This window comes from Ictidomys tridecemlineatus, chromosome 12 (assembly GCF_052094955.1).
Source record: "Ictidomys tridecemlineatus isolate mIctTri1 chromosome 12, mIctTri1.hap1, whole genome shotgun sequence".
Taxonomy (NCBI): domain Eukaryota; kingdom Metazoa; phylum Chordata; class Mammalia; order Rodentia; family Sciuridae; genus Ictidomys; species Ictidomys tridecemlineatus.
The window spans coordinates 58,295,245-58,322,833 of NC_135488.1; the positions used below are offsets into that span (position 1 = coordinate 58,295,245).

The following is a 27,589-nucleotide window of genomic DNA, read 5'->3' on the forward strand; positions in this document are numbered from 1 at the left end:
GGGAAAAGAAGAAACTGTGTTAGTAATTGCAGACTGTGGTTTCTAAAGCACTTGAACCATAAGAGGGCATCTTCTCGTGAGCCCCCGCTGCGTGCAGGCATGGACTTTGCCTGGGACCAAAGCTAAACATTAACTCGTTCAAACTTTGCCTTTTCTTTCTTATTTTCCAACTCCCATGACTCCCGGTGGCTTTGGTCAAATAGACGCTATCCATTATTATTCCATTTTAAACAGCTTCCGGGCATCAAGACAGCATGTTTGGAAACACTGTGGCATATTTGTGGTGATTAAACTTCACTGAAACATCTGGATTCCCGGCTTCCACGGGCCTGGTGGCTCCAGCACCACCCGGGAGCCCCCCACTTAGGCCTTTATTTGAGGAATCTCAAGCGAGTGCTTGTGGCTCTTTCTCCCCAGCCTCAGAGGGGACAGAAATCGCTGCCCAGGCATTTCCAGAGGGTTTCGAGGGGATCAAAGAGAGAAAAGCAAACACTGAGGAAAAATGTGCTATTTATTCTTGGAACAAAGTTACATTGGCAGCCTTCTCCTCTCCAGTAATACTTGTTTTCCTGAAAGGATTACACTTGCGTTCGCTTCCTCCCTCGGGATTTAGCTGCCACTCAGCTCATGACCTGTAACTCCCATCTCCCGCCCCCTCCCAACCATGCTTTCAGTTTTCTCATAGGCTGGGCAAAAATTAAAGAGATTAAAATCACCCATGGGAGAAAGTGGGTTAGCGCAGCTGCTGTGAATGCCCTGCGTCAGCAACCCAGGTCAGCAGCTCGGATAAACTCGGCCATGTGAGCCGCCTTCCTGGGCCACAGATCCGGCATCCTGGGCCTTTCAGCCTCTCTCTGGGCAAGACATGAGGAGGGTGGGGCTGAGTGAGGAAGGATGCCCGGTGGAGATATCTTTTTTTGTTTCTCTCTCCCTCTTTTTTTTTTGGTCTGGGGATGGAACCCAGGGGCACTTTACCACTGAGCTAAATCCCCAACCCTTTTAATTTTTCTATTTTGTGATAGGGTCTCACTAGGTGGCCCAGGCTGGCCTCCAACTTGTGATCCTCCTCCCTTAGCCTCCTGAGTAGTTGGGGGAGACCAGGCGTGTGCCACTACTCCCAGCGTCCTAGAGGTGTATTTAGAAAAACAACTCCACGCAGGTTCTTTATGGGCATTTCTGCTTTTAAATGAATAGTTAAATTCATGGATGGTTGTATGGCAGAATAATTTTCTGGGATATTTGAGTTTTGTTCTCTTGGCTATACTTTCTCTTCTTTCTCCGGGAGATAGCAAATGCTTTGTGTTCCTCATCTTTCTGTGAGAGTTTTTGTTGAAGGGCTGAAAACAGACTTTCTAGTAGGAGAAGGGTTCTTCTTCCTATCTGTGTTTTGGCTGGCTGCATTCATTGAGGGGAATTCTGCTGCTCTGGGCTGAGGTGGGAGGGAGGCTTTGCATTTCTAAGGATGCACAGCCTGAGGAGAGACTAGGAAAGTCCCCTAAAAATGGAAGTGTGGCATCAATGACAGTGTCCAAGAAGTGTGACTACCTGGACTCTGCCTTCCCATGGCACCCACCCCAGGGGCTGCTGGGAGAGATGAGAGGTAGAGGTGGGGTAGAGCAAACTAAACATGAAGGACTGTGGCCTTGAGGATCCTTGTGGAAAAAATATCTAAGTTCAATCCTCAGGTGAACTTGCCTCATGGTTCCATGCAGGCTTGGACAATAAGCTGGATGTGGTGACCATGTAGGCAGAATCTGAAGAGCTTTCTGTGCATGTTCTATATCCTGCCAGTCACCAGGGGCCTCCACTTGTCCCTGGGGAGGGGATATGCTTCAATAAAGACTGAAATTACAGCAAGTAGAGCACCCTGAGCAAATTAAATTCAATTTAGAGAAACAAAATAAATGTGATGTTTCTTGCACCCTCATTAGGTAGCAGGTGCTGTACTAAACTCTGGGGACAGAAAGATGAAGAATCACAGAGCTCAGATCTGGATGAGGCCACATAGCACAGAGCTCTACGATGGAGATGAGCCACTGGAGACCTAGAAAGGATCCCTGCCGCCGCCTCTACTGGGGGACAGAGAAGACCTCCTGGAATTGTTCACCTTGTTCTGAGATGATCTGGAATTCTTCAGAGAAGTACAAGGGCAGGGGGGTGGGGTGGAGTCGAGAACATACTGTACCAAGGTGCAGAGCGTGAAATGGCATTACGTGTTGGGGAAACTGTACGGAGGCTGACGTGGCTGAAGCATAAGACAGGTTGTTACTGAGTGGATACAGAGGCAGGTAGGAGCCAGCCCTCTACATTCTATGCTAAGGAGGCTTCACTTGACTCTGGAGATATTTTAATGATGCATTTGTTATGAGTCAAAGTCAGTGCAAGAAGGTTGCAAAGGAGGAATGATCTCAGAGGTGGGAGGGGATCTCAGAAATGGGGAAATGCAGAAGTGAAGGGAGGAGAGTGTGAAGAAGGCTGAGAGCACCACAGATAAATGCAGACAGATGGAAACACAGACACAGAGACAGCCACTGATGACTTAATGAAGGCAGTTCCAGGCAGGACAAAAATTAGACTACCATGATGAGCTATGGATCCAATGAGGGTTCAGAAAGTGGTGGTGGGTAGGGAAGACATCCATTTGTCTGAGAAATTTTGTTATGGAAAAAAAAATAAAGATGCAAAAAATATCTAAAAATATGAAAAGTCTATGCAATAATTTATCAACATATTTTATTTGTTTGATTTTTATTATATAGACAAATTATAACTGTATAGATGGAGACCTTGTGGTTAATGAGCATGATGTGGGATAGTTAAGCTAATTAACATATCCATCAGTTCAAATGCTTATCATTTTTCATGATGAAAACATTTGAAATTTACTCTTAGCAATTTCAAATATACAATACACTGTATTCACCATGCTGAGCAATAGAAGTGGAAAAAACTCCTTATCCCTCCTGAGAGTTTGTACCCCATTCTCCCCCCACAAGACTCTGTAGCCACCATTCTAATATCTGCCTTGGTGACCTTCACTGTTTTAGATTTCACACGTAAGACAGGCTGTGCAGTTCTTGTCTTTCTCTGTGTGGCTTTTTCCACTTAGCTTATGATTCTCTAATTTCCTTCATGTTCTTAGTAATAGCAGAATTTTATTTCTTTTTTTAAGGCTGAATAGTATTCCGAGGTCCAGCTTTTCTTTATCCATTCATCTGCTGGTGGACACTTAGGTTGATTCTGTATCACAGCTATTGTGCACGATGCTGCCATCAACATGGGAGGGAAGACATCTTTTGACAAATTGGTTTCAAATCTTTTGGGTAAATACCCAGAAGGAGGATTGCTGGAACATATGGTAATTCTATTTGTAGTTTTTTTTTTTTTTCCAGGAACTTCCATGCAGTTGGCCATAGTGACATTTTTACATGTTTTAAATGATGGGGGATGAGGGGTTCAGGCATGTTCAAAGCTGAGGGCAAGGAGACAGTGGAATGATTAAAGATGAGGAAGGAGGAAGTGAAGCTGAGGAAGAAAGGTCTGGCAAGCAGGGGCTTGAAGCACAGAGAAGACCCCAACCTGAATCCCATGTGCCCAGGGGACTTGAAGTCACTCATCCTTGTGAAAGCTCTGTTGCCCCGCAGCTCATTACAAGTAGATCCTGTGCTGCCAGGGAGTAAACCATTAAAAATAAATCAATGACTCACCAATTATATACTATAGACATATTAATCAGATTTGATAATTTAAAGGATTCCTAGGAGGGATGCTTTGGTGAAGTAAATGAATCAGCCTTTTATTTATTATCTGATCTTAGGATCAAAAATCTCAGATTCCTTGTTTACACCTCCAGTAGGTCCCTAAGTTGGTCTGATGCATCCACAGAGGAGGCTCACCAGCTACTGATTGCAGGTGCTCCTTTAGAAATGGAAATCACCCCAATCTGGACATTGCTAACCAGTTAGTTTGATTAGATCTTGCACACCTGTGCCTAGGGACAGTTTGCTCTAGCACTTGCTACCGCAAATTTTATGAATCTGAAATGTATGCACTGTGGGATTTTCAGAATCCCACACAGTCATCTGTTCTGCTAAGTCTGCACTCCTACAGGAAATCAAGAGGTTTGGGATGATTTGTCTTGAACTGTGTTTGCCCATTTATTTTTCAGACCAAGATTCTGCAGAGTTATGGGAACTAATTCTGAGGAATTTGGGAGAATTGCAAGTAATCTTATCATGCAACACTGAAATAGGGCTCAGTTTTCAGATCAGTTATGCTGTCAGGTTGAGCTGCTTTGATTCAAATTTATACTTTATTCCAAACTCTAGCACCTCCTTTTGTTCTAAATGCATAGCTTTCTGTATAAGATGGGCAGCTTTTTGATAGGGCATGGGACTAAAATGTAGCAGGGTATCTCAATTTTATGAGTCAATGGTATTTCCAACATAAATAGACATAGACATTTATCTTATTGACAACTTTATAGACCATGTATATTATGACTAGGGATCTAGCTTGCTTATTCTTAAAGAAGAAGAATTAGCAATTTCTCTAGGCATGCTAAATAGTTTCATTGACTCACTTTTTGTAATTGAAACCTCTCTTTTTTACGGTAGCTTACTGTTGGTTAGGAAGGGACTGCTTTACACAGATGATTTATTAATGTTAAGTTTCTGCTTATTTAACCTTGTTAGCCAAGATGAAGAAAGTAGAGGGACTGTCAACCCTGGGCACTAGAATTTCCCTGTAAAAAACATGGAGGGAAAGAAAAGAAGAAAAATTTATATTAAGCTATGTTTATGGTTTAACTGGTGAAATGTTTTGATTTAAAACCTATCATTAATCAGAAATAATGTTGCAGTGGGCAGCAACTGGATAGAGAAATATTTTGATTTCTACTCTATTACTCCAAGCAAGAAGATAAAGTGATTGAACCAAGAGTATTCAGATCTCTCCTCCTCTGATTGGCAAATAATTCAATGAGATAAGCCTGCACTCTGTAATAGAGCAGATAAAGTCAATGCTTAGTTCATGCTTTCTTCTCACAATTTTATCCTTTTGGGCAAGATTATTTTTTTTTGGGGGGGGGTACCAGGGATTGAATTCAGGGCACTCAACCACTGAGCCACATCCCCAGCCCTATTTTGTATTTTATTTAGAGACAGGATCTCACTGAGTCACTTAGTAGCTTGCCATTGCCGAGGCTGGCTTTGAACTTGCAATCCTCCTGCCTCAGCCTACCAAGCTGCTGGGATTACAATCATGTGCCACTTCGCCCGGCGGAAGATTATTTTTTAAGAAAGGTAGGTAATGTGATTAGGGCATTGTAGGGGTGTAGCCGTGTAGTTCATATTCCCTGGAACTTTCAGTCCTATTAAAAGTTGTCTTTGACAACTAAATGGTGTTTCTAAATGGCGTTTCTAAATGGTGTTCCTGGAAAGAAAGACGAAGTATGGAGGATGTAGTTTTTATAATTTGGTTATCTCCACCTCAGAGAAGGTATAACTGTAAATGTTGATTTATTTGGTGATTAGAGGCATCAGACTTAATGAAAAATTGGTGGAAGTTTGGATGTAAACAAGGGGTGCTGTGTTCTTTGACCTCTGGTGTCTGGGAGGTGTTAGTAACCAACACTATCAAATGACCAGCTTCAACTCAGAACACAGTCATGGGATGAATGAATTTAAAGGCCACCTAGCTAATGACCATCCATGGGCCTTAACAGAAATCCCATTCCTTTGCTGAGGAATGTAATGGCAGAGATGAATCAATTGGTTAAAAATGAAAGAGGTAGAGAGAGAAAAGAAGGAGGTGAGAAAGGTCAGTTGTTATTCTGCTTTCTTCAAACTAACATTTTAAACAAGTGTACATTTTCTTTTCAAGATCACTTTGGCTAAGATGAATAGATATGAAACTACCGTAGGGCAAAGCATTAAAAAAAAATTCTTGGCCTCTTGATTTTTCCTAAAGTGACATCATTAATGGTGACACATTGGTGTCTCTGTCTGCACATCCATTAGCTTCTCATTGGGCCATGAGGCAATTTCCTTTGTCCCTCATTATTTAGTTTACATGACTGCCTTGCTCCTGCACTCCTGGAGATCATTTACTACTTCTGGAACTAATAAGAGCTGGAAGTTTGAAGGTTTCTTGTAAATAGCAGTGCCATAGTAGAAGCAGGCATGGATTCTGGTTTCAATCATTTGTACTTTCCTAGGGTGGAACCAGATTCCCCACCCTTGACTATGTGGGGGTGACTTTACTCTGACTTTAAAGCAGAGGTTAAGTCTAGGGATTTTTGTCCATTTGGAATTGTCTCTTTTTTGGATTGGGGATAGAATCCAAGGGTGCTTTACTACTAAGCTACATCTCCTCAGCCTTTCAGACTTTTTATTTTGAGACAGGGTCTCACCAAGTAGCTAAGCTGGCCTGGAATTAGCGATCCTCCTGCCTCAGCTTCCCTAGTAGCTGTGATTACAGGGATGTTCCACCGAACTCTGCTGGCATTGCTTAATATGCCTCGGATGGGGGAGTAATTTTGGTGTTTTCCTTTTCCTGATGATTTTTGGAAACAACCCATTCCTAGACTGAACTCCTTACTGGTTTATAATCTCCTCTATCTGTGAGGACTTAGGTTTTTTTCTCTGCATTTCCTACAAAAGTGGTTCTGCATCCTGACTACATGTATGAATTACCTGTAAAGCATTAAAAAAATACAAATACAAATAAAAAAATTCTACCCTAGAGATTCTGACTCAGTTGTTCTGGTCTGGAACTCATCCTGCAATCTGAGCACACTTCCCAGGTGAGATCGGGTGTAATATGCAGCAAGGTTACCTACGGTATCTAGGACAGTTCTCTGTGAAAGGCAGGCAGTTTCCAGGAAGTGACAGATATGTTGAATTGCACTGATAAATAAACGTCTACACGATTCTGGGGTGAGGACATTTCTGGACATATCTCACTGTAGGCATCTTGTGGTCCCTTCATCAGCTCATCATTTTTGGGTGATTCATGATGGTCTAAAGGTCTCACTCTAATTCAGCTGGAGCTCTGCTTTGTGTGTGTGTGTGTGTGTGTGTGTGTGTGTGTGTGTGTGTGTGTGTGTGCGAGATTCACCTTTGGATTTTAGACCCTAGTTTGCTCATCAGTAAAATGATGATAAAGTCTGGGGTTGTGCTTTTGTTTGAAGCAAAAACTAGCAGAAATTTGCCCCAGTGAGTTTATGTCAAATCATCAAATTGCTGTCATGGAAACACCAGATGGAAGTTTGGAAATAGAAGCAGCAGCATTGTGGCTGGGGTCATGTCTAACAGTAGCTAATCAATAGGGCCCATGATGACATGGACGTAGTGATCCTCCCATTAGCTCTTATCTTCATGATATTTGAGCCTCTGAGGGAAAGCCACAGCCTGCTCTCATTGAGTTGTGAACGACCATGCTTCCTCTGTATGAACTGAAGGGGCCCATGGGTCTAGATGTTCTCCATGGCTTGGCCAGTATGAGGGATGGTGGTTCCCTGCTCTGATCACCAGTGACTTGAGAGCCCTGTGGACTCTGCAGGGAGGCCCAGCCTATTGGCACCATCTGCCCACATCAATAAGGCTCTCACTCTGAGAGCCCCAGATCACAGCCCTGAGCCTGGACCCAGGCATGGATCCTGAGCTTGTGGATCCTGGTTTCCTGCCATGAACCCCTTTCAGTCCCCCACTTCTGGTTAGAACCATAGCCGCACACTGTGCACATGGACCCCTCCTCTGCTCTGCCTGGGTCATCCTGTGCATTCCCACTCATCTTCTGTTCCCTGACTGCCTCTGCCCTGAAGGTCATCCCAGCAAACCCTGCAAGGCCTGGTGGAGCGGCTTCATAAGGCAGCCACTAAGCATCTGCCCTGGTCTAGCATAGGGGCTTAGTGTCCCTTCCTCCTGTTTAATCTGAAGTCTTATCTATTTATTTTTTATTTTTTGTAATTCTGAGGATTGAACTCACTATACTTTATTGCTGAGCTACCTTTTCAAGTCCCTTTTATTCTTTATTTTGAGACAGGGTCTCACTAAGTTGCCCAGGCTGGCCTCCAACTTGTGATCCTCCTGCCTCAGCCTCCTGAATAGCTAGAATTACAGGTGTGTGTCTCCATACCTGGTTTAACTGGGAGTCTTAATCGGTATTTAATTCTTTATTGTTATTCCTCTAGGGATGGAAATTAGCTGGCTGCTTCTTGATGATAGTTGTGTTTTCATGGAAGCACCACACCTATCATCTTGGGATAGCTCACCCCAGGGTTCTCTGTTTTTCTTAGTCTGTGGGTTATCTCCTCTGATCTTTTCTCAGGCAACATGGTGTGGAGCTGCCACAGTAGCTTAATAAAAAAAGCAATCAAGGGTGCTTTCTTTTACAGGTGAGGAAATAGGTTACTGAGAGTTCCAATGACCTGTAACCATAACAAGTGAATTTCAATGAGGATTCTTCCTCCCTGGAAGGAGGTGGGAAGGGTGGTGGTGGATGAGGTCAAGGGTGGCAGCAGACTGTACTTAAGAAACTTGAGCTTTAGGAAGAAAGGTTCACCTCATGTTTCAGTGTTATTTATAAAATGAGAGAGAACAAGAGTACTTACCCATCAAGATGCAGTGAAAATGAAAAGATATAATTGTATCTATAATTGAGACTTTCCATAAAGGCAGAGGTACATGCACGCACATGCGCGTGCGTGCGCACACACACACACACACACACACACATACAACCAGGAAGTGGGTACTTTGAGGAGTCTTCTTTTTTTAAAAAAATATATTTTTTAATTTCCGATATGATTTCCTCTTTGACTAGTGTTTTTAAAACTTTATGTATTAATTTTTGTGATGCTAGAGATCAGACCCAGAGCCTCATGCATGCCAGACAAACACTTTACCACCAAGCTACATCCCCAGTTCCTGAGGGGATCTTCCTCTAAGACTCAGTCATAGCCCACAGATCCTCTGACTTAGCCCCTGCAAGCATCTGCCTGTGTAGGATCCTGGAGCAGTCACTTCTTTCAAGATTTGTTTCCATTCAAGAATGCCTGCTCTGGAGAATGATGTGTAGGAGCCCTAAGGAGGCTCTCTGGCCAGCAACAGATGCACCGATGTTCTGCTCCACAACAGAGGCAGGGGCTACCCTATATAGAAGCTCTAGTTCTTTCATACCTGTTATTCCTACAAGGTAATGAAGTTCAGAAGTTCAACAGCATTTGCTTCATTTTAACAAAATAAGGCAATGTTTATAAAGTAGGATGCTCAGGGGCTGGGGGTTTGGCTCAGTGGTATAATGCTTGCCTAGCATGCACAGGGCCCTGGGTTCAAGTCCCAGCACTGCTAAAATAAATAAATAAATAATACTGAGCCCAATGGCTGATGTGTACTGTTTAACATATATTGCCAGTTCTTAGTAGTCAGAGTAATTTTACATCTAAAGCTAGACTGGGTCTGAGTGCTTCCAGGATCCTTTCTCCAGCTTGTGGGGAGGAAATGAACAGAACCAGTGGTCACTAGAACTTAGTCTAGAGCCAAATGGCACCCTAGCAATTCTATATTCACCCACTGGCAACTGTGCCATATTCATTCATATATTCATTCATTCATCATACATTTACTGAGCACCAGTAGTGTGTGGCCCTATGCTCAGTGCACAAATCTCTGAACTCTGATACTGGTGCTTGTTGTGTCCTGGGCTGGCAAACATAGCATTATGTCAGGAAACCTGACTCTGGAAGCTGCCTCTCCAGCTGCCTGCTGATAAAGTTGGTGAGTTAGGGAGTGCTCTGCTGATGGCACTTTGCATGCTGGGCTATGGAATTTGGAGTCAGTCAAGTGTGTGTTCTTTTTACAGATAAGGAAAGTGCATCTGAGGGAGAAGAGCTTACCCAAGTTCAAGACAGTAATTTAGTGATTGTCTGAGGCTAGAACCTGGTTCCCTGATTTGCCTGTCTCTTCATGAGAGCAGGATAACTCGTATTTTCGCTTTCATTTAAACCGGTGCTGTTTTCCTTTCAAGTCAAGGTGTCAAGTTAAATGGAGTAGCTCTTGAGTAGTCTAGTTGCTTCTCAACTCTGTATTAGATCACCTGAAGAGCATTTCCAAAATACTGATATGGGAGCCCCACTCCAGACTAATTAAGTATTTGTGTGGGTGGAGCTGGGGGTTCTTAGTGGTTTTAAAAGTTTCCCAGGTGTTTTTAATATAAAGCCAGGGAATGGAGGTTGATAGTCAGTAGTCTTGAGAACAATGTTTCCAAATTGTAAGGCATACTTGAATCCTTGAATCACTTGGAAATTTTGTTAGAATGCAGATTCTGATTCAGTAGATCAAGGAAGGCCTGAGAATCTCCATTTCTAGTAAGTTTTCCCTGTTCTATTAATACTGTCTGTTCCTGGACCACACTTCCAGTAGCAGGTCCAGTTGGTGCTGAGATTTTGGTCAACCACTGGTACTTGTTACTCCACCCAGAGTCCTGGGAGTCACTTCTCTCCTGCTCTCTTTCAATCTCTCCACATCTCCACCCCATAACAGTCCTTCCTCATCAGATATAGGATTCTACTGTACTGCCCCCCTTAGCTCCTATCCTTTCTTGATGGACTCGTCCTACAGTATTTTTCCCTGTTCCTCAAGATCATTCACAACCTTTGTCCTTTGCTGGACTGCCTCCTGATGGGGCTCTTTCCCTCTTGCCTCTGCCCAGTCTATTTTCACTCAGCAGAAAGCTCACCCACTCCCCGACCCATGACAGCATCCGTGGGGATCTCATCTTCCCTGCATTTGTGACCTGTGATGATTGTCTAGGAACAGGATGCCCTCCCTCTAGTTTCGGTTCTGCATTTCCAACACCGGAGCTCGGCCTCATCAGATTCTTAATAAATACTTGTCGAATTTAACAAAAAAACCCCTCAAACCTGAATGAGCAAGGCCAAAGGCTTCAGCTGCTCTCTTTCCCATAAAAATGAGCATTCCTTCGAGATTATGCATCAGGCTTTAAACTCTTCACTCGGGGGGGGAAAAATACAGTTGATCAAATTTAACAAAGTAAGTGGCTATTTCCTGTCTGAGTTGGGTATTTTAATACGGTTCAAAGCAGGCGACAGGACAGAAATGGGAGGATGGATGCTGGCAAGAGCTTGGAGGTCTGCTTCCAAAACTGAGCTTGTCACAGAAGGGGGAACGGCTGGGAGGTTCAGGACAGGGTGGGGACAGCCGCTGGGGAGTCTCTTGGCTTTGGAGACTGTCGGAAGCGCGGGGAAGCAGGCAGGAGTTGGGAACGCAAACTAACTTGGCGCGGAGGGAGGCGCCGCGCGCCGCTGCCGTTCAGGTTTCTTGTCTTGCGAGATCCCACATGGGCCGCTGGCTTGGGGAAGGGGGCGGGGGAGAGGGAGGGCAGGTCCAGAGCCGAGGGGATGGAGGAGGGGAGAGACCGAAGGAAATGAGACAACCTTTTCCTCCCACGGACTCGGGCTCCTGCAGCGTTTGAGGGGCTCAGCACAGTTGTCCGTGAGCCCCGAGGCCGGGACTCCGTGTGCCCAGCTCAGGCCCGACCCGTGCGAGTGGCCGGGATTTCTCTCCGAGGCGCCGGTGCCAACCCAAACCCGAGCGGCGCTTTGTCGCGCGTCCTTTCCTCAGTGATCGGCTCCGGGTGCCCCGGCTCAGCCCCCGAGCGCAGGGAGTGCAGCCCCCGGAAGTGCGCGCCTGCGGTCCTGGCGAAGGTAAGCGGCGCCCCAGAGCGCGCCCTGGGCGCAAGGGTGCCGGGCTTTCCCAGCGGGCCCCGGCTTCTCCCGAGCGCCACCTCTTCGGAAACACCCAGAACACTTAAGACCTGAAACTGCTGCTTTGTTCTCGAACCCCTGCCCAGGTGTTGTAGGCTGAGTCCCCCAGGATCACTTGCTTCCTAGCATTTTCTTTTTCTTTCTTTTTCCTTTTCCTCCTCTTCCTACGATTACCCTGTTGCTCCCTTCGCTCCGCACGTTTCTTTTTCGATATCAAACAACTCTTTGCTCCCCATCTCTGCAGCCTGGCTTCGGACTCCTGGTCCAAATCTGGGCGCCTCTCTCCTCCGCCTCCAGGAGCAGGGCTGAGCCATCCGCCCTGCGACTGTGACTGGCTTTGATCTCAGGCCTGCCCGGGGTTTACCTGCATGAAATTTAAGTGTCGCCAAGTTGAACTATTTACCTGGCTTGTTTTGGAGGCACCCAGCTCCTGGCGCGCGTTGGGCGCACCCCCACCCACCGACCCTGAAATCAGAGTTGCATTGAGGAGTGAAAAGGCTGTTGGCGCCCCCTAAAGCCTCAATGGGATGCTCTGCTAGTGGAGAGGGGTGCAGTCAGCTCCACACCGCTAATCTGCGGGTGAGGGGGGTCTCACCGACTCGGGGGTGCCCACGATATGGGGCTCTATGGAATGCGGAGGTGAAGGAAAGGTTCGGAAAGAGGGGGCAGAATCGATCATGTAGCGCTAACTTTCCATTTTGCTCTAACTGCCTGAGCTCTCACATCAAGCCTATGAATAGGGTCTTCTCCTATTCCTTTTTACAAATGGGCGAAGTGAAATGCAGTGAGATTAAGTAGTCGCCCAGGGCCACACAGTTTGGAAAGGGCCCAGCCAGCATTTGGATCCCAGATCGTCTGTGCTATACACAAAACCTAGTCCAGCGGTAGAGGGTTCCTCTGTACTGTCCGAGCTGCCTCCTGCTTGCTCAGACCATGGGGGACCAGGCTTTTCCCTTTTTGAACAAGTATGTCTTGATGGTTTTTGTTCAAACTCAGACATCCTTGCAATTGAGTGGCCAGCTGAATCTCACTTTCTCATCCCTTCCTTCCCTGCCACCCAGCCTGTCGCCAAATCTGTAATTCTGCCACAGAAGGCTGGCTCAGGACAGGTCCTGGAGCCAGACCACCAGCCTTTGAATCCCAGCGGATGCTGATGCCTTCCTTCCTGTACTTTTTGTAACTGGATTTTCTCATCAGTAAAGTTGGGATGATAGGATTTTAAAGCAATTGTTTCAACTGGGGTTTTGATTTGCCCCTCAAGAGACATCTGGTAATGAATGTCTGGAGACCATTTTAACCATAAAGTGGGGAGGATGCTATTCACATGGGGCGAGGAGAGATCAGGGGATGTTGCTAAGTATTCCATGTTGCAAAGGACAGCCCATCACCCCTCAAGGAAGAATTGTCTGTTCCAAAATATTAATAGTGTGGGTTGAGAAACCCTAGCTTAATGTATCAGGTCACAGAGTGCCATTATTTCCAGCTCTCATCCTTTCATCTGCTCCTGTTTGTCTGATCATACCAGTCTCTGTCCTCCTATCTCCCCCTATTCCAGAACCAGAATTTGTTGCTAAGCCAAGTCAGAACATACTACTCTATTGCCTCATGCTCTTTTCTGTTCATTTGTTTTGCTTTATTTACTTTAAGAAAATTTTCAATATTTTTATTGATGCGTTATAATCGTACCCAATAATGGAATTCATTATTACATATTCATACATGCACACAATGTAACAATATAATTTGGTCAGTATCTTTCCCCAGTATTTTCCTTTTCCCTTCTCACATCTCTCCCCCTATCCTTTACTAGTCTCCCTTTAATTTTTATGAGATCCCCCACCTTTCATTTTTCCTCTCTAGCTTCTGCATAGAAGAGAAAATAGACAATCCTTGACTTTCTGAGTTTGGCTTATTTTGCCTAACCTAATGCTCTCAAGTTCCCTTCATTTTCTTGCAAGTGACATAATTTCATTCTTCTTTGTACTGGCTCGTATTCTTATTGGTCCGAAAGAACAGGGATTGGCAGGTGTTTTTCAAGCATTAAAGGTGACTCCTCTGTCCAGGTTGGAAAATCATCGTCTTTACAAAATAAAATATAACCTTTGACTTTGTACACATGGCTCTTTGAAATTAGCCAGCCCTCCCACCCTCACTTCTGCCACTTTCTCTGTGCTTCTGCCATATCTCCTAACTCACTGCTCTTTTGGCCTTACTTTCTGGACTGTTCCTTTTTCTCCTTGATTGGCAAATTCTTTACCATTCTTTGAGACTAGAACTCAAGTCTCCTTAAGGATGATGCTTTCTAAGACAATTCTGTTGCTCCCTGCTGCTCCACCCATTCCACCTTATCATTCAATAACTCTCTAATAGTGTGTACTCCACTACGTAGAGATCTCTTGCTTAGCTCTCAACCTGTCTTTATATACCTTGAACCTTGCATAGTGCTGTGTTCCCAGTTGGGGGGGGCGGGGAGCACACTTTCAGGCTTTGGGGTCCATTTGCCTGCATTCATTTCCCAGCTCTGTCACTTGTTAACTCTGTGACCTTGAGCAAGTTAACTCAGTCTTTCAAAGGTTTATTGGTAAAATTTGAAGAAATATTCTGCCTTCTCTGTAGACTACTATAACTAACTAATGGGATCATAATTGCTCATCTTGGTACTAAGTGCCTACTCTGTGGTTTAAGTTTAGCATTTTATGAGTTTTTACTCAATCCTTATAATGTCTCTTTAAAATTAGAATTGATATTGTCCTATTGGAAAAGAAATGGAGACACTGAGAAGCTAAGTAGCTTGTCCACCATCATACAATTCATTAATGGTGGGGTCAGGATTTGCATAGACATTTGGATTGTAGAACACTCACTCTTAACACTGTTTTGGTAAAGGTCTTAACCCAGTGCTGGGCATATAGTAAGCACTTGGTACATGTGAGCTGAGGTTTGTTGAGTGCATTAATGAGAGCCTAAGTTCTCTGGGTTTTCATCTATATCACACTTGTGATCTAAGGCTGAGCCATTACACATATAACTCCTGTTCCTTTCCTCTCCTTGCCTTCCCCACAGCCACAGAGGGGCAGGACATTGAGGTAGTCTGTCACAGGCTGGGCCAGCACCACTGACCTCAATGCTAAATGAAGCCTAAGTGTGCTTAGTCAGAGCTAGAACAGCATTATCTCTTTGGGGGTAGAGGTGGAGTCAACACCCCTGCTTGGAGGAGAGAGGTGTGGACATGGGGTCAGGAACTTCATGACCCTGATTCTGTCTTTACCAAGCATGTGTCCTTTACAGTGTACATCGATTGAAGATGGTGAAGCCAATCAGTGAGTGGGGGTGGATGAATAAGCCCCCCAGCTGTCTCACCTTGTACTTAATTAGATGCAAGAGAACAGCTTCTCACCAAGTGTTAGGAGGAATGTTGATCTATTCAAGGTAAAACTTGTTCAAGGGATCTAATGACCCATATGGGGTATTGGAGAACCAGGTTTGGACCCTGTGAGAGTTATATGTGACACTGGATACTAGGTTACAGCTGATCACTTCACTAACTTAATCTTATTTTCCTAAAAGCAGCCTTGGCTTTGAAAGCTGAGTCCCCTCTTGCTATTCCCTGGGCCACTTGCTCTGTAGACTGGGCTGCCTTGCACAGATACCTGCACATCTGTGTACTCTGACTTTCTCTGCAGCTGTCGTACACAGCTGTAATTCCTCTAAATTTGCTTGCTTTTGCAGATTTTTCCCCCACACTTCAGTGGGATGAGGTCACCTGGTATATGCAAGGACTCACAGTTTTGTTATAGACAGTGGAAGGACTCCAGTAAGGACTTTGTGTGTGTGTGTGTGTGTGTGTGTGTGTGTGTGTGTGTGTGTGCACGCGCGCGCGCACGCACTGGTGAATGAACCTAGGAACACTTAACCACTGAGTTACCTCCCTTTTTATTTTTTACTTTGAGACAGGGTCTCAGTAAATTGCTGAGGGCCTCACTAAGTTGCCGAGGCTGCCCTCGAATTTGGAGTCCTGCCTCAGCCTCCTGAGTTGCTGGGTTTGCAGGCGTGCACTACGGCACTGGCAGGACCACTTTGAAGGGTGGAGAAGGGTGAAAACTTGTCCATGGATACATCTGAGATTCTGCAGATGCCCTGTGTAGCATTGGCTTTCCCTTCAGGCCTCATACTCACTGTCTCCTGGAATTATCCCCTCCCCTTGGTCACCAGCTGGCCAATCTGAGAAACAGATTCCCCCAGGATGGAGTGAAAGATCCAAAACCTTTGGGCATCACTTGTCTATACACTGAAATTTTTTACAGTGTAGCTCAGAAAATGAACTGGTCACAGGTGACAGGGTGGGAGTATCAGGCTTGGTGCCTGGTCTGCAGGCCTCTGATGTCACACCTTGTTGGCTGCCAACTTGAGTGGATCCACTTAACTGACCAGTAGGCAGATTTCTAATGAAAGCTGACTCCTGGTTCCAGGGAGATACCTTTGGCCCTTTTTTAGGTCTTGAGCTATGTTCTCTGTGAAATATATCTGCTGTTTGACTTGATGTGAAATCCTGTTTGGTACAGTAAGGGGTATTTTGGTCTCAGGCTAGAGTGCTGGTAGAATCTTGAGGTGTTAGCGTGACTTGATGTACAGTACAAACAATAGCTCTGCGCTGGATGCCTGCGACCATGAAGACCTACCTGGTCCATGTCATCAAGGTCACAGTCCATGACATTCAGTGGGCATGTGAACAGGTTATCAGAATGTCTTCAGTAGAGTGACAGAGCTGAGCAGAGACCTGGGAGCACAAAGGAACCAGCTAGCAGTCTGCTGGAGAAATCCAAAATGCCATCGCAAGAAGCTGTTTGAGCTGGGCCTTAATGCATAAGTAGGAGCTTGCTGGGTTTTGAATGGCGGGTGGTCAAAGGGTGTGACAGACAAGAAACAGTATGTATGGAGGAGAAAAGTCTAGAAAGGGACTGGCAGAGGTTGAGGTATACTGGGGGACTGGAAGGCTGGAGGCGTGTCTGGGGAGGTGACTTGGACCATTCAGCAGTCCAAGAGAATGTTCTTGCCCTGTTGGGAGACAGTGGAGGGGACATTTGCAGCTCAGGTGTGTTGAGCTCTCCTCGTTGCGCCTTTGCCTCCGGTCTCTTCTGGTCTTGTTTCCTCATAGGGCTGTGGGGCCAGAGTCCAGGGGCCAGGGAGGGACACTGTCTTCAGTAAGCAGAGAAGCCACAGTCAAAACAAAACTGTGGTTGTGGGAGGTGGTTTTGTTTCCTTTTCAAAGCCCTGGCTGATGAACCATGCGGAAAGCCCCTCCAGGGAGTAGGCTTTGGAACAATGACATTTGGAGCATGGAAAAGCCTGTATAAATTGCTAAGAAATTGCTGACTTTCTCCAGATTTAGAGAGGAAGAGAGGCAAACAGGGAGGGAGAAAAGAAGTGCAGGGATGGGGGGCAGGAGGAGAGAAAGAAAGACAGGGAGAGGTAGAGGGAGAGGAGAGAGAGGAGGAAGAGAGATTGTGTTTTACATAAAATTTAGCCTGTGATCTAGCTGATCAGATGCTATCAGGACTGGCATATTTCCTGGGAATTGTGTTCGCATTGCAGTTCTTCTTTGAGCTTAAAACCTTTTGCAGGCACTTTCATTACATGAATTCCCCACAGATGATAGGTATCCGGGGTTGTTGATTGGATAATTGATGTGACATCACTCTGTTCACGGTGATCCTCAGGCACATAGGAGATGCTTCGTGATAGATGAGTGAGTGAATGTCCCAGTCACCACCTTCAGCCTGCGTGGGGAGATAGACAAGATAGACAGACAGACAGCACAGCACAGCACCTTAGGGCCATGGGGAGAAGATTCAGATGGGTGCAGAAGAAGGCCTAGTCCAGCCAGGGATCAGGGAATGGAGGCAGAGAGAAGGGTGCTGTCTTCTGGGGACCAACTCCCCCAGAGAATGTGGTCCCATGGGTAGTTCCTAGTGGTCAATTCTCATAGTGGCACTTGAGGTGGATGCCAAGGGCTTCCTTTGCCTTTGTTGGATTGATCCTTTAAGAAGGAAAGAGGGACAGACCCACAGCTAAAAGGCAGACCCACCCAGAATCAGAACCAGTCACTGATTCTGAGTCCTTCACCACTGCCCTGGGCAGTCTTGGGGTAAGGTATGATCATCAAAGAAGCTTTTAGAAAAGCTGTTTTCTAGACACCCAGGTCGAGGAGTCTGGGCTGCTGTGGTCAGGCAGGGGCAGCCACTTCCTCCTTTATTCTCTCCCCTACCTGATGTCTAGGGGCAGTTAGAAGCTCTCCACTCTGGGGCTCTGTGACTCTCTTCCTCCACTCACCCCGTCTTTGATCACCAGGACAGCCTGCACTTTGTCCTCCACATTGAGAGGAGGAGGAAATGCTCAGAAGAGAAGCTGCCATAAACTTGCCAGGAAACAGGGTTTTTCAGAACACCTGCTGTGGGCAAATGCCCCCCCCCTCGCCGTATACCTTCCTGCTTGTCACTAAGAAGGACAATGGCTACAGGGAACAGACTTCAGGGGAGCTGATTCCTGCATGGACACCTGGGATCACGAGGGCTTCCTACCACCATCTTTCTTGGGCACATACATGACCTCATGACCTCATCTAATTACCTTCCCAAAGCCCCACTTGCAAATACTGCACAGCATGGCTGTCTGTCCTTTTGCTGGCTCATCTCAGGAGGACAGAGCTCCCCACAGCAGCCCAAAGAAGGGGTGGGTGGGGTCTCTTACTGGCAGACACACGAATTACTTTCCTGAGGTCCCCTACCGGGCATGCTCTCTGGCTGACCAACCTCGGACAGTGGCTCCTTTGCTGATCCCTGAGATGTGATGGTGAACCTGTGGATGGGTGCAAGGGACATCGGGAGGGAGTCTGCACTGCCACTTGCCGGCTGTGAGGACTTGATCCCTCAGTCTCTCACTAAGTCTGCCACAAGGGGCAGGAAGGGTTGGCCTGTGCATTCCCCAGCATTCCACCCTCAGAGCCTTAGGAAAGTTCAGGGTGAGGAGTGCCCCTGAGGGGACCCTTTGTACTCACAGCTCAATGTTTGCTAACACTCCCCAGCTGCCAGGCCTAGTTCTAGGCCCTTGGGGACACAGAGATGAACAAGGAGTTTTTTTTAACCAAAGAGTTTAGCGATTCAGTGCAGAAGGACAAAGGGATTGGAGATGGTGCTGCAACAATGTTTTGCTGCTCATCTTTCTCACCAAAATAATTTATCTGAAAGGACAGCGTGTATCTTAATGATTCCCGAAATACCACAGTCTACTGTGAACTCTGACATATAAAGGTGCCCAACCAAAGAACACTATCCTAGTCCATTTTCTGTTGCTATGACTGAATACCAGAGGCTGGGTGTTTTATAAAGAAAAGAGGTTTATTTAGTTGATGGTTCTGAAAGCCCCCAGCTTGGCCTCTCGTGATGGTCTTCTGCTGGATCAGGACATGATAGAGAGAGAGCATGGGGGAGACAGCAAGCTTGCCAATTCAGGTCTCCCTTCCACTTCTTATAAAGCCACTAATGCAATCATAGGAGTCCCACCCTCATGACTCATCTAATCCTTATTATCAACCCCCCACACCTGCAAATACTATTAACTTGTGACTTTAGGGATTTGGTTTCCAACACATGAATTCTGGGGACATACCCAGATCATTGCAGTTGATCTGCCCTAAAATGCAGTACTAGAGGCAATCCCAGAATGCCATTGAGTGTTCCAAAGAGGGACCCTTACACTCATGGACAGCAGGAGGGTGTAAGAGGACATGAATTGAGGAGATGCTGACATCCAGGCTGATGAGAGAGAAGGAAGGTAGGCAGAGGGACTGGGGAGATAGGGTGGCCAGGTGAGTGGACAGAGTGTACTTCAAGAAAGGAAGTAGGTAGGTGTGGTTGGACAAAAGGATAGTGAATCCATAAAGGGGCAAATTAAGCCCAGCAGGAGGGGCCTTGCTAAAGACTCTACTCTGGAGGCACTGGGGAGCTACTGCAGGATTTCATACAGAGGAGAGACTGGGTCAGAATTTCATTGTAATAATAGGCCTATCTGGCAATGGAGTAGACACCGGAGAAGAAAAATGATGATCAGATACCACGGTGGCATAGGTGGCAGAAGCAGCCTGGGGTCTGGAGCCAGACATGCCTCAGTCTACTTCCCTGCCCCTTTGTATCTCTTCATAACTTGCTGCGTAGTACGCTTCTCTGAGCCTCTGTCTTCTCTGAGAACAGGGTCTCTAATTCTTCTCTTATGGATGGTTTGGCTGTGGGTCAGGGTCATACTAGGTGTAAGATGTGAAATGTCTACAATGTATCCATAATGGCCCATGATATTAGTGGCCAGCATTATTTTTAGTAATTAAAACATTACTTATTATCATCCAGGTGAGAAATAATGAAGGTCTAAATAATAGACACTGGCAATCAGGGTGGAGAATCGGGCACCCACTCAAGAAATACTTGGGCAATAAAGTCACTCAATTTGGTGACTGATTGGCTGGGGGAGTAAGGGAGGGGCAGGAATCTAAGATGACTATGGTATTTTGGCCTGGGCAGCTCACAGTTAGGATAGTGGAGCTATTCATTAGGAGAGGTGATGAAGGAGGAGGTGGGGGAAGGAGAAGGAAGCATTTGTAGGAGAGGATGATGAACTCAGTCTCAGACATGCTGGGTTTGAAGCATTGAGGAGAGCCAGGGAGAGATGTCTGTGGGCAGATGGTTTTGTAGATTTTGATGTTCCAAAGAGTAGTCATGAAGAAGATTCATGAGCAAACTTAACAAAGAGGCAGGGGTGTCATGATGTCGATCAGTCTATGAAGGAGAGTCATGGAGTGTGGTTAGAGGAATTATAATGGCTAATGCTTTTTAAGTGTTCTGAATACTCTATGTATAATCATCTCTCACCAATAATTGCCAGGGAGGACTGCTGTTATTTTACAGCTGAATGAACTAAGGCACAGAGATGGTAATTTGCCTGTGATACACAGCTACAACTTTGGATCTAGAATTATAGCCAAGAGGTCAGGATCTAGAGTCTGTGCTGGCCTCCTTTGAGAGTTGAGGGTCCTGGGGTCCCGTGCTGTCCTCTGGAAAGGAGAGGACCTAGTGAAAGCAATGCATGAAGGGGACATGCAGAGAGGCAGTGGGAAAGGGGAGATTGGAGTGTGGAAGAAGAGTACTCAGGAGGGAGAGGTTAACAGCATCATGTCATGCACTGTCCCTATGAATGTCCATAGATCTGGGAATTAGGAAAGGGGAATTTGAGAGATGAATTGGGCTAACAAATAAATAAATGTAAGGTGAGACAGTGGAGATACTAAACTTAGGCAATTATTTCCAGAGCTCTGCTATAGAAGTTAGAAGAGAGAGAAGACAATGGCTACATGTGTTAGGTAGAGGCAGGTTTTTAGAGGATGCCTGCACAAGTTGACACAGAGAGGAACCAGCCTGAGGAGGCCCTGCAGAGTGGCCACAAATGCTCTATTCATACTGGGAAAAGTATCTCCATGTTCACCTTTCCTTTCCACATTTTTAATGTTCCTTCCCATGATCTGGATGGCTACCGGGTTGAGAGTTGGATGTCACTGAAGAAGACCTGGACAGCGTTTCAGATCTTTGGCCACAGACAGGTGGTGCAGAGGAACTGCCTTTCGCAATGCCCAGTGGTGAATCATGACTTGTTCAGTCCAGATATGATCAAATTCATGTATAGCCTGTCATTCACTGAATTTGCCTTTGAAAGAGTATCTGAGACAACAGTGTGCTGGGGCTCCATGTCCCGCTGGGGAATTGGTGTCTGCTCTGTAGACAGTGGGAAGGTAAGAATGACAGACTGATGGTGGGAGGCCATGGCAGGGGGAAAGAGGACCCAAAGCACAGTGAGGGTGTGGGGAGGGGACACCAGCTTTGGACTGGACACAGGATGACTAATCCTTTGAGCAAACAGAAAGGTGGTTGAGGACAAAGGCAAATCTGTGGGAGGAAGCAGAGTGGCTTATCTTGTAGGAAATGGAAGATATATTATAAGGTGGTTTGATTGAAACGACCCTGGATGATTTGACTGCTGCCATTTAAATTCTGATTGATGGGAAAGACAGATGGGCATTCTCTTTTGAATGCTTTGAAACCAGGTTTAGAGAATGCAGATCTAACAGGCTCTGAGACAATATATTTATCTAGGAGCAAAGACAATCTCAGTGTTTTTGGATATCTAGGATTTTTTAAATTCAGACACAGGCAGATACCACAGAGGGTTAATAGCTTGACTTAAGAAATTCAGCTCTGTGGTGGTTCATGGCACCGACATCCCTGAGGCTTGGGGCTAGATTTAGGGTTTGACTGCCAACTTCCTAAAGTTGCCTTGGTTGAAATGGCATCTTTGCTCTTCTTGGAAACATCTCAGTGAAATGCAAACACCTTCACAGAGGGCCTTTTATGGTGATGCTCTCCCAAAGAGCCACTGTCCTGAATCAGAAAGGCCACACAGGAAATGGCCTCAGGATATTTGTGCGTGCGAGAGAGTGTGTGTGTGTGTGTGTGTGTGTGTGTGTGTGTGTGCAAGTGCATGCGAGCGCGCACATGTGCATATATGCATATGTACGCGTGTACACACACACAGAGTTTTCACATGTAGCAACAATTTAGATGAGTTACTGCTAAATCTTGAGCCTTCAGGAATCAGGAAAAGTAAACAGACCATCTTTCAAGAGTCACATTTTAAGCTTGGCTGTTCCCTGGATCTTGGAGGACACTGTGGGAAGCAAGGAAGGATATTCCTTGCCAAGCCTCTCCCCACCCCGTCCCAGCCAGGTTGATTACTGAGATGTGGGCATGCTCAGAGTGCCTTTGGCTGGGTGTGCATGTGATGGACAGACAAGGCTTTCTCCTTATGGACAGAGAGAGGGAGCTGAAGGTGTCTTGTTGAACTTTTCCTTGGTAGACAAGTAGATTATCTGAGATAACCCTATGGCTCAGCACAAATGTGCACTCCATGAAGATATGTGATCCTGTGTGTGACTATTCCAATTCTACCAGGTATGGTTTCCTGTCATGGTTAAGGTGTATGTACATGCTCCACACTGATTGCAAGAAAGAGTCCAGAGGGCTGTCTCCATATTTTAAAAATCCTCATGTAATATATCAGTGATGCTTATGCCCATCCAATCTTCTGGATTGTAGGATACCAGAAGAGTCTGGGAGATAGTAGGCAGTGTCCGAGAAATTTGATTTCTTAAGAAAAAAAAAATCTTTTTTTTGGTCATTTGGTGAATTATTCATTTATTCAACAATTTGAACAACTGCTGTGTGGCTGGTTCTAGGCTGGGCAATGGTAAAGTAATAGTGATTCTGATTGTCTTAGTTCTTGCTTTCTTGAAACTCACCATTATTAGAAGACAGACATTAGAGAAATAAATACACAGATAAATACATAGAAACATGCTTTGGTAAGTGCTATGGTAGGTAAGAACAGGGTGGTCTAGGAGGGAATGAGCGAAGATAGTTTTGATTGGGTGTGACTTGGGAAGGGGATAGATAGGTGGACCCCTAGCATTCTATACAATATGCTGTTTATTGGTGGGGTATTACATTGTTTTAAGAGAGCTAAAAAGAGGAAGTGACCCTAGGATAGGGCTGAGAAAGCAGTTCTGGAAGGCTTTAGAAAGAAAGGGACATTTAAAAACAAACTTGAAGAATAGGTAGAATTTTTCTGTGTGGAAAAGAAAGTAGTGGTATTTTCAGTCAAGGGAACATGGTGTATTTAAAGAGGACAAAGGATGAGTGACAGTAGTTGAGCCAGGCCAGCTAACACAGTTAATAGGTTTTCTTTTAGAAGCAAGTCACTGGAGGGAGTGACAAGTTACTAAGGGGCCAGCAAATGGTTTTCTGGAAGGGACCAGAAAGTACATATTCTAAGCTTTGTAGGTCAAAATGCAATTTTTGTCACAACTACTCAGCTCTGTCACTACAGTGTTCAAAATGCCCTAGACAATATGTAAATGAGTAAATCTGCCTATATTCCAACAAAAAATTTACACCGAAATAAGCAGTGGACTGGGTTTACCCATGAGCTGTAGTCGACCATCCCCTGCTCTAGAATGACATTTTTTGGTGACTTGGTGAAGGTGGGATTAGAAGGCAGGGAGAACATGGAGGTAGGGAGGACAATTAGGAGCCAGTGCTTTAATTCAGAGCAGCTGAGGAAGGGCACAGTGGGGAGAAATGGTTTGTAACGTGCTCCAAGGACTGATTCGTCCAGTGAAGGAAAAATATTATGGACATCGTGGGCATGGGACTCAGCAAAACACACACCCGCTATGAGGTCACCTGATGGTCACCGGACATTGTGCTTGGTCATGACCTGGATTTTCTCATTGTTCGGCATAATTTTTAACATTTCTTAGGAATGTGAAATTGTGTTCCCCTTTGGTAACAACTTCTGTCCCCTAAGAAGATACCTAGCTCTGCTACTGCTTTCCACGCAGAACTTTTCCTTTGTCCCCCACCCCCGCCATCATGTCTGGTCACCACTTTTACTCTGCCCCAAGTCCAGAGATGTCGCTGCTCATTACATTCTTTCCATCGTGCCTACCGTTCAGCTGTGCTGGCCCTAATGGTCAGCAGCCATGTTTGGCTACCCTGACCATCTTCTTTGTTCTGCTTGTTTGTCTGTAGGAAGATGGTTCTCCTAGGAAGGCCGATCTTCTTTCATGGCCTTCCCTGTTTCTCCACTGCCAAAATTTCCCCCTGTCCCATTTCCAGAAGCCAGGGGCACACTATTTCTGCTTCACTGATGAATTCAACAAGCATTTTTTTAAAAATTTGTTCTAATTATTTATACATGGTAGTAGAATGCATTTTGACACATTGCACAAAAATGGAACCCAACTTCTCCTTCCTTTGGCTAAACATGGTGTAGAGTTCAACAAGCATTTCTTTTTAGCCTGAGCACATCACTCTTATCTAGTTTCTACCTTTTAGCCCAGATGACCTGTTTCTTTTACCCTCTCTTGCTTAGTGTATTGGGTTTCTCCCATGTAGTAAACGGTACAGCGATTTTCAAATGTTTTTTTATCATTAAAACTCTTTAAATGAATTAGCATATGGAATATTAGTGAGTAGAGAGAAGACACATTTTATTATCCATATAGTTTATTTGATAATTCTGGTTACATACAGCTCATTAATGAGAATGTTATGATAAATATGAAAATTTGAAATCAAGGATCCGGGATGATCAGTGCAACCTCTTAGCATTTCATTCTCAAATGCACCTCTGGGTATTATATTGGCTGTACCACCTGGTCAAGGTTGTGACAACTAGACATTGGAAGTGACAATATTTTTAAGCAGGTTACCTTGCAAATAGGCTATTCTGATTTCAATGAAACAGAAACTTGAAAGAGAAATTTAGGAAAATTTGGTTTTCATCTTGACTCACTAACACTATGTAACAGTTGTTCGCATTCCTTAATTTTAAGGATCTAACTGGAAGAAATAGACAAACAGGTTCTTCCACTAATTTGTGTCTTCATTTGGCAGAAAGTACTTCCCAAAGTTATGTCATTATGAGATGTTATTATGGCATTAAGTTTTTATTTCCAGAAACTTCAGTGCCTGTTGCTCTACAGTAGTCACTTAAAGCCTTTAACACGACAAAAATGCTTAATTTGGCATGTTGAGCCTGAACTTTGGTTGTTCCGTTTTTATCATTGACAGACACTTCATCGGTCACAGGAGAAGACCTAATAACAGAGTAGCCTTACATTGCTGAGTTGGTCTTGTTTAGCTTTGTAAAGGTCTGCCAAGCAGATTACAACAGGCGTTGAACCTACCAATCATATTTATAATGATGCAGCCAATTATGTGGTCACTTATTACGGTATGGTTTACTATTATGTCTTTATAAGACTGTGCACTTGGTGGAAGTCACTGGGCATTGCCAGACATTTTAACTGAACGTGACACCTGGAAGCCAGGGTTCTTGCTTGTACAGTTTTACAGCATGAAAGGGCTTGTATGGATCTGCATTGTTAAAAGACATTTTGGAATTATGGATTTCCTAATTAATGACATGTCTATATGTGTTCAAACGTATTCATGGTTTTGGCAGAAGCACCTCGATTCTGAAGTGGGCGTAAGCATATTCACCTTCGGCTTGTAAATCAATGGAATCTGTAATTGTTCTCCTTTTGTTTGTGTGTTTGTTCATTTGTTTCTTTTCTGTGGCTGGGGATTGAACCAAGAGCACTGTGCATTTTAAGTGCACACTCTACCCCTGAGCTACTCCAGCCCTTTATTATTCACATTTGGTATAACACACTTGAATGTGTCTATTTACAGTTTTTTCCAAATATTTTTGAAGTGTAATTTGAGTCTAATATTTGCAGAACCTTTGAAAGAAATAGGTGGATCTCATTGTATTGGAGAAAGCTATAAGACAGTTGTGATCTCAAGTGGGACATTTGGCAGGGCTGGTTTGGAATGGCCTCCCTGTTGCCATGGGATGAATATCTGTCTGTCTAGCTCAGGGCTCTTCACCACTTCCCAGGTGTTCAGCAGCTTGTCAGGTCTGAATTGACTTGAATTGGCACAGAGCAGGTCCTGAGGGGCTGTGGGAATAACTCCCTCTGGTGAGGAAGGATCCGGAAGTTCTCAGGTGCAAGCTGCATGTCTACCCAAAAATCCACACAGTTCCCTCCTGCCAGGGAGGTTAGCACAGCCCCTGCCTAGTCATCCCTTTCCTCCAACTCCTGTGGAGGGGGAGCTGTCTGGGCTTCCAGACTCCCTGTAGTCCATCTTTTTGAGCCCCCTGTTGACTTCCTAGTTACTCCTGGGCTTATGCTCTGGTTTTCGTTATGGTAATGGCCTTACAAGTCACTTTTGGAACTGCATAGAAAAGAATCAGATGACCAGGAATGTGTCTTGTTTCCATTTTCATTTTCTTTATTGAGCATTTTTTTTTTCTGTGAGTTCTCCACATCTGCAGGAGCCTCAGGTATACTGGACCTAGAAGGCCCAGGAGAGCGGACTGACGCCTTTGCTCAAGGATGCTGGTTAGGGATAAAATGGTGTCTGGTGGGACATCTTTTTGAATGTCCTAAATTAAGGATCCATATATCTGCCACCATATCCTGCTCTACTGTGCAATTCTAGAGGGAAATGTCATGCGGGGCTTGGTCAGGATTATTCAGGCTCATATTTGGGGTGACTGTAATTCTTCTCGCATTCAGTGTGGTAAGAACGTTGTGATGGTCTTCCACTCCATGCAGTTATTGCCTGCCAGTCTCCACGATGGTTTCTTTGTTCTCCTGTAGACACTTGCATGGTGCTCTCAAGGTTCCATTCATAGGTCTTTTCTCCCCACCAATCCCAGTAGGACCAGCCCCCCTTAGTGCCCAGGCTTATTGACTTGAGGCAGTAAATACTTCAGTGGGTCCCCTGTCATGGGCATAGATCTTAGGACATCAGTCCTAATGAGCCCAACGAGGGCTGATTGCAAGACCTTACTGCCTATCTTCAACCCATGTGGTCCACTCACAGGACCAGTTTTTGATTGTTTTTGGAGACATGTTCCCTTTCTGAGGTTCTGCCTTATGTAGGCCCTCCTGGGATAGAAACTCCTTCCCCCAGGCTGGTATTATGTCCCTATTTTCCATGAACAGACCCCAGAGGCTGAAAGCTTGTCTTTAAAATAACTTCTTGGGTTAACTATCTGCTTCATCAACCTAGGGGACACTTTGTAACTGTGGTCACTGATCATTTTCAAGACCCATAGGGTTGGCTCAGC

General features: G+C 45.2%; 1 protein-coding gene across 8 annotated transcripts in view; it reads left to right on the forward strand.

The window, feature by feature from the left end:
• The window catches only part of Eva1a (eva-1 homolog A, regulator of programmed cell death), an 87,588-nt gene that overhangs the window by 16,679 nt on the left and 43,320 nt on the right, over positions 1 to 27,589 (forward strand). For 2 of the 8 annotated variants that reach the window (XM_078028955.1, XM_078028952.1), the window contains exon 2: positions 1,932 to 2,141. The gene's annotated coding sequence lies outside the window, so the exon portion shown is untranslated. Of the gene's footprint in view, positions 1 to 1,682; positions 2,142 to 11,101; positions 11,153 to 11,403; positions 11,729 to 27,589 lie in introns of those variants that run through there. The other 6 variants (XM_021729153.3, XM_078028958.1, XM_078028953.1 and 3 more) reach the window with 5 other exon arrangements.